Here is a 7901-nt window from a genome sequence, read left to right as displayed (position 1 = left end):
CAACCCAGGTGGAGATGTCGACACAGGAAAGTGACTCGTTACTGGTCAAAACGGTCACCTTCCTGACTGAGTTCTGGCGGGATATTGCCACAGCGAGGAAACCCTGCCATTCAGGGCGACCCCGAGCCAGCTCATGGCGAGACCAGAAAAGCTCAAGGCCCTCCGGTCTCACGAAGCTGACATCGAAGTAGGAGGTCCCATAGGGATGGATCAAGGCAAAGATGTCATATGCCACGAAGCCCATCCCCAGCAGGAGCTCAGCAACCTTTGACCGATCAGGACAGGCATCCTTGCTTACCCACTGGAGACGGGTCACGTTCCTACGGTTGCTCCTCTGCCCTGGTGTCGGCAGAGACCAGACAGTCTCTGCCCCTCTATCTCGGAAGGCGGAAAGACCGTGTCTCTCTATCCAGAAAGACAGATCAACTTCCCTCCCCTCTACATTGATGGAACTCTCCCCTCTCCTCAGGGCGTCCAGGAAGCGCTGTTGCAAGTCACCATCCTCAGGGTCACCAGACAAGGGCGCACTACTACCCCCAGCAGTGACAGCCGCTGAATAGCTTGGGGCTGAAGCCCCCGCCACCGCTGGGGGGGCAGCGGGACCACTACCTGCTTCCCCTCCACCAACACCAGTAATGCTCTCCTCATTCACTCCTCCACTACTCCCATCATTTGCAACATCACTACTCCCACCATTCACTCCACTACTACTCCCATCATTTGCAACATCACTACTCCCATCATTTACTCCACCACTGCTCCCATCATTCATTCCACCACTACTCCCACCATTCACTCCACTACTACCATCATTTCCTGCACAGCTCCTTTCATTCCCCTTACCACTGTCACCACTTCCCGTCACTTTATTACCTGTATTGTCACCACCATTTGTCCCAGTGTTCTCTGCACCTGCCACAGTCACATCCATTCCTTCCTCACTTGTGTCTGCTAGCTTCTCTGCACTCACACCTGCCGGACCGGGGGAGGGGTGCAGCACCACACCCGATTTCCCTTGATTGGTGCTGACTCTCTGTTGTGTCCTTGGAGCGCCCTGCCCCCCCACTGCAGCAGTTTGCACTTTATTATTTTGGGCCCGCTGCTTGTTGGGGGGCGCCGCCTGCCCCGCACCCACAGACTTCGCGGTCCCGGTGTCATGCTGGGGTGCTGGAGCACTCTGTCCCCCTGTCGCAGCAGGGCGCCTCGTGTTCCCTGCAGATGATTTATCCTTTTTCTGTCCTTTTTGGACACGCTGCTCTCCTGTCACAGCTGCGTGCCTGTTCTCCTTTAAGGCGCACTGCGCCCCTGTCACAACAGTGCGCCCTCCTTTCGCCGCACCATGTTCCCCGTACTGCCCCCCACAGCCCCGGCGTCGGCCGGCTCAGCCGTAGTGAGCAGGGATGGAGTCTGCCCACACCGTCCCCCTTTCGCAACGGCGTGGACACCCACCTCACCCTCCTCAGCCCCGGTGATAACCGGCTTAGCCGCAGAGGGCAGAGAGGGAAACTCCTCGGGGTCCCCTATGTCCGGCGCTGTGAGTACCTCCACAGCCTCGCCCCCTGCACTGTTCCCCGCACAGACGGCAGCACCGCCGGACGTCCTCCTCCTCTCCCCACCTTGCCTATGCCCCGGACCCACTGCAGAGCCCGTGCGTTTAGGTTTGGTGGGGTTTACACAGGAGGTGGTAGGTGTAACATCATCCATCAGTACATATCTGTAACTCACCACCTCCCGTGCGGTCTCCTTCGTTGTCTTCTTCCTCTTCTTTGTTTCCTCTGCTGGCTCGTCCTCACCAAAGGAAAAGCGGTCCAAGTTCACTGGAGACTCCAGCTCTCTGATCTCCTGTAGCAGACCGCCCTCCTCCTCTTCCTCCGCTGACACTCCAGCCTGTGCTGTCGGAGTCCTCTGCCGTGCCGGGAGGCCGCTTCCCTGTTGTCGGCTCTGCGGCTCACTCTCCCGGCTGGTTCCAGCTTGTAGGACTCCAGTCACGACCACATCGGCGTCCTCCTCCTCCTCGTCGCTTAGGACGCCGGCTGGCGGTTCTCCTGAGGTATTTAACCCCTTCATTTCTGAGAACCGCCGCTGGTTCTTAAACCTCTCCAGGAAGGGACCTGCGCTTTTCTCAATCCCCTCCCGGAGGAGCACTAACCGGGCCACCTCATCTCTGAGGGCTCTTAACCTCTGGGAGGTCACAGGTTTCTCCTTGCTAGAGGCTCGGGTATTCAGGATCCGAGCCTCCCGCAGCTCCTCCTTCAGCTCGGTCAGTGCTTTGCCGGCGTCCTCATACTCACGTAGCATGGCGACCACTCGGGAGGAGAAGGTACTCGTGGACTCGCCGGAGCTCCTCTCCCCCCAGGATGTTCCTGGGCTCTCCTTCCTGGGGCCTGGGGTGCCCCTGTCTCCCTCTCTGGGCGGACGATGAGCCGTCTCAGGGTTGGAGTAGGTGGGTAAGGTTTTCTTCACCCGTCCTGACCTCCTCAGTCCCTCTTGGGCCAGTTGCTGTTGCTGCTGCTCTCTGTCCCCCGCCGGCACAGACCGGGGAACAGAAGCCTGGGAAGCCATGTCGGCCTCCCGGGAAGCCTGCCTCTCCCTGGGGAGAAGAGAGGCAGACTCTGGGCCTCCTGCTGGAAGTCCTGGAGCTCACAATACAGGTGCTGCTCCCAGCAGGGTGTGACTGATTGTGCGCACCTGTCCTCCACACTCAGTCCTGTGTAACACCACAGATAACACAGTGATAACTCTCTGAGCACAGATAATGTAGTAGGTGTCACCTGCAGTCCTATGTAACACCACAGATAACACAGTGATAACTCTCTGAGTACAGATAATGTAGTAGATGTCACCTGCAGTCCTATGTAACACCACAGATAACACAGTGATATCTCTCTGAGTACAGGTAATGTAGTAGATGTTCCCATCAGTCCCATGTAACACCACAGATAACACAGTGATAACTCTCTGAGTACAGATAGTGTAGTAGATGTCACCTGCAGTCCTATGTAACACCACAGATAACACAGTGATAACTCTCTGAGTACAGATAATGTAGTACATGTCACCTGCAGTCCTATGTAACACCACAGATAACACAGTGATCAGTCTCTGAGTACAGATAATGTAGTAGATGTCACCTGCAGTCCTATGTAACACCACAGATAACACAGTGATAACTCTGAGTACAGATAATGTAGTAGATGTCACCTGCAGTCCTATGTAACACCACAGATAACACAGTGATAACTCTGAGTACAGATAATGTAGTAGATGTCACCTGCAGTCCTATGTAACACCACAGATAACACAGTGATAACTCTGAGTACAGATAATGTAGTAGATGTCACCTGCAGTCCTATGTAACACTACAGATAACACAGCGATAACTCTCTGAGTACAGATAATGTAGAAGATGTCACCTGCAGTCCTATGTAACACCACAGATAACACAGTGATAACTCTCTGAGTACAGATAATGTAGTAGATGTCACCTGCAGTCCTATGTAACACCACAGATAACACAGTGATAACTCTCTGAGTACAGATAATGTACTAGATGTCACCTGCAGTCCTATGTAACACCACAGATAACACAGTGATATCTGTCTGAGTACAGATAATGTAGTAGATGTCACCTGCAGTCCTATGTAACACCACAGATAACACAGTGATAACTCTGAGTACAGATAATGTAGTAGATGTCACCTGCAGTCCTATGTAACACCACAGATAACACAGTGATATCTCTGAGTACAGATAATGTAGTAGAGGTCACCTGCAGTCCTATGTAACACCACAGATAACACAGTGATAACTGTCTGAGTACAGATAATGTAGTAGATGTCACCTGCAGTCCTATGTAACACCAGATAACACAGTGATAACTGTCTGAGTACAGATAATGTAGTAGATGTCACCTGCAGTCCTATGTAACACCACAGATAACACAGTGATATCTCTCTGAGTACAGATAATGTAGTAGATGTCACCTGCAGTCCTAGGTAACACCACAGATAACACAGTGATAACTCTCTGAGTACAGATAATGTAGTAGATGTCACCTGCAGTCCTATGTAACACCACAGATAACACAGTGATATCTCTCTGAGTACAGATAATGTAGATGTCACATGCAGTCCTATGTAACACTACAGATAACACAGTGATAACCCTCTGAGTACAGATAATGTAGTAGATGTCACCTGCAGTCCTATGTAACACCACAGATAACACAGTGATAACTCTCTGAGTACAGATAATGTAGTAGATGTCACCTGCAGTCCTATGTAACACCACAGATAACAGTGATAACTCTCTGAGTACAGATAATGTAGATGTCACCTGCAGTCCTATGTAACACCACAGATAACACAGTGATAACTCTCTGAGCACAGATAATGTAGTAGATGTCACCTGCAGTCCTATGTAACACCACAGATAACACAGTGATAACTCTCTTAGCACAGATAATGTAGTAGATGTCACCTGCAGTCCTATGTAACGCCACATGACTACATCTACTATTTTATTTAGATTGCAGCCAGAATAACTACTTTTAGTTTCTGGGGCTCAGAGATGTAGAGAAACTTCAGCTAATTATCTTTCTCCCCTTACTGGCCCCCAGACCCACAGGGCATATGTCTCTGACTCTACCTCCCTCCTCACATTTCTCTCTAGGGGTCACCATCTTTATATTGACCTCTGGGCCTGGGTCCACCAGAGTGGGAGCAGCTTAGAATGTTAAGTCTGAGATCATCTACTAATGAAGGATCATTCAATGTCCAAGGTCTGTTGTCATGTACAGGCAAAGGTGAAGGAGCATCAATGTTAAGTCTGAGGTCAGATAAAGGAACATTCAATGTCCAGTTTGTGGTTATCTACTAAAAAAGGAACATTCAATGTCCATTCCGTGGTCATCCACTTATAAAGGAACATTCATTGTCTGGTGTGTGGTCATCTACTGATAAAGGAACTGTGATGACACAGCATTTTATCTTGATTAACCAGACGTCTATTTTCAGTAAGCCAGGAGGAATAGATTGTTATCTATATGTTGACTTTTGAATTTATGTGTTTTTTCTGGATGGTCAAGAAAACACAGACTTTTGTTCGCATAAGCCTGTAATATTGACTTATAAGTTGACATTTGATGTAACATTGTGCTGTTATCCTGGATGACTAGAAACGCAGGATAATTGAACAATGATGTTTGCTGATGTGTTGACTACACATTGTCTAGGCCAGCTAGCTTGTTGCCTTGCAAAACAGAGGAGTAAAAACTATGCGAGTTGATCTCGCCACCATTCTTCCCCTTTATCTCTGGATGCTGGTTTGAAGGACAGTTGTTTATAAAAGAGGATAAATGCGCCTCTGTAACAGATACCTCCATATACATCCAAACATCCAAAGAACCAGAGACTTTTTACAAGACAACAGCCAAGACATCATGGCTCCATCATGAGGGACACGGATTTAACATTCTACACTGGATGCCAGCTTAATAGACCACAGCCCCAACTGAAAGAATACAGATCTGCTCCATTGTCCATCACTAAAGCATGGATACATTTGGGGTAGTCAGAATATGGACCCACCGATCACATGAGCCCCATCCATGGATACATTTGTGAAAGCCAGGATTGGGACCCACCGATCACCTGGCTCCATGGAGATGTTCGGAGAAGTCAGGTGGTGACCCTCCAGTCACCTGACCTTGTACCTGAATGGACTGTCATCTTCCTATGCTTCTTGTTACCTCCTCTCTGTGTGCATGCCACAGGTGGAGTAGTCGGCCCTAGAAACTCTGAAGTCATGGCTGCTCTTATGTCGGCGAGTCAGCAGAAGGGTGAGACTGTGTCATGTGCACTATCTTAGATATTTTGCTGGGGCTGTTCTATGCCTTATTTTCCTGTTCTTGTGGTTCAATAAATCATAGTCACACTGTTTTACCCTCACCCTGTATTGTCTGAGTAGTATTACGCCCACGGGGAAAGGAGAGCGGGCGTTCGGTGGAATGATCCCTGGTATATGCGGTTTTAGCTAATGGACTTGGGTGCCCGCTGACCCCTGTGTCTCCACAGGAACATTCAATGTCCAGTCTGTGGTCATCTAATTATAAAAGAATATTCATTCTCCAGTCTGTAGTCTTCTGCTGATAAAGGAGCATTCATTGTGCAGTCTGAGGTCCTATTATCTCATCCCATATTTTGAAATGAGATAATGATCTTGTCTGCAGCTTGTGTGTAGGTGGCAATATTTGTGCTAACATTTATTTAATAAGAAGCCTGGAATTTGCTGTGATAACTAACAGTTACATGATTAGATGTCACCACCAGGGGGAGCTTCAGAGCGTAGCGCATACTGTATACACTGACCTCAATAGTAACATTGTATACAGTAACAATCATTTACAATTATGTTTGATAAAGCTGTGCGAGGACAATGACGATGGTGTCTGCTGTATATGATCATGTAGTCCATGACACGTGTGGTCATCTGTGGTTGCACCATCATATTTCAGTAAATGAGAATATAGTTTCCATACAAAACCCAAACTAGTGGCATTTTTTCTAAGAAGCCTCAGCAAGATGACACATTTTCACACTTAAAATGAGCAGGAACAACAGCTGTGGTGAAGAACAGTCATATTCTCTACTGAAATCCATTTACAACCTTGAGTCTTCTGCAGAAGCTTCGTTACAGTGCTTCAAAAATAGAACTTCTTTTCTACGAATCTGATTCTGGAAGTGATCATTAGTTATGGATATTCACAGACCATCACCCCATTATGGAGACCCGCATCCTGACAAGATATTTGTCGTCACAGCTGCTGCTATGGAGCATTCAATGTCCGGTCAGTGGTCAAAAAGATAAAGGAGCTTCCATTGTCCTGTCTGAGGTCATCTACTGAAAAAGGAGGATTCATTGTCTTCATTGCCTGCACATGACTATATATGTTTCCATACTACTGCTATTTAGCATTTACCTCCTATGCAGGGATTCAATTCAAATGGACGGTGTATCATGACATTACTGCTTGTGACTGATATATATATTATAATAACTGTCACTTTGGTCATGCTATACTTTGTTATATGCAGCTATGCACATGTTGTGTGCGCCCCAGTCTTTTACAGCATATCTTGTGACACGTTATATTCCCTTCCCTCTACACCTGCTGTTATCTTTTTTAACTAAAAAACTTTATCTTGTTAATTGTTTTGGCCCGTTATATCATCTTTTCCTTCCCATTTTGTTTCATGTTCCATGACAATAGGCCCATGTCAGTTGTTTTGTATACTCACGTAACACGTCTACCTTGAACTGTCCTCCCATCTCTCTTCTTGCTCCCTCTTTGACCGCTTACAATCTGGCTTCCGGTCACACCATTCCACTGAAACTGCCCTAACTAAGGTCACCAATGACCTCTTAACCGCCAAGAGCAAGCGACACTACTCCGTTCTCCTCCTCCTCGACCTGTTGGCTGCCTTTGACACAGTGGACCATTCCCTGTTATTACAGACGCTCTCATCCCTTGGCATCACAGACTTGGCCCTATCCTGGATCTCCTCATACCTAACAGACCGGACATTCAGCGTCTCCCACTCACACACCACCTCCTCACCTCGCCCCCTATCTGTCAGAGTCCCGCAATGTTCAGTTCTAGGGCCACTGCTCTTCTCCATTTACACCTTTGGCCTGGGACAGCTCATAGAATCTCATGGCTTCCAGTATCACCTCTATGCTGATGACACACAGATCTACATCTCTGCACCAGATATCACCTCCCTACTAACCAGAATCCCTCAATGTCTGTCCGCTATTTCATCCTTCTTCTCCGCTAGATTTCTCAAACTTAACATGGACAAAACAGAATTCATCATCTTTCCCCCATCTCACGTGACCCC

This window comes from Ranitomeya variabilis, chromosome 7 (assembly GCF_051348905.1).
Source record: "Ranitomeya variabilis isolate aRanVar5 chromosome 7, aRanVar5.hap1, whole genome shotgun sequence".
Taxonomy (NCBI): domain Eukaryota; kingdom Metazoa; phylum Chordata; class Amphibia; order Anura; family Dendrobatidae; genus Ranitomeya; species Ranitomeya variabilis.
Note: the sequence above shows the minus strand (reverse complement) of the source record.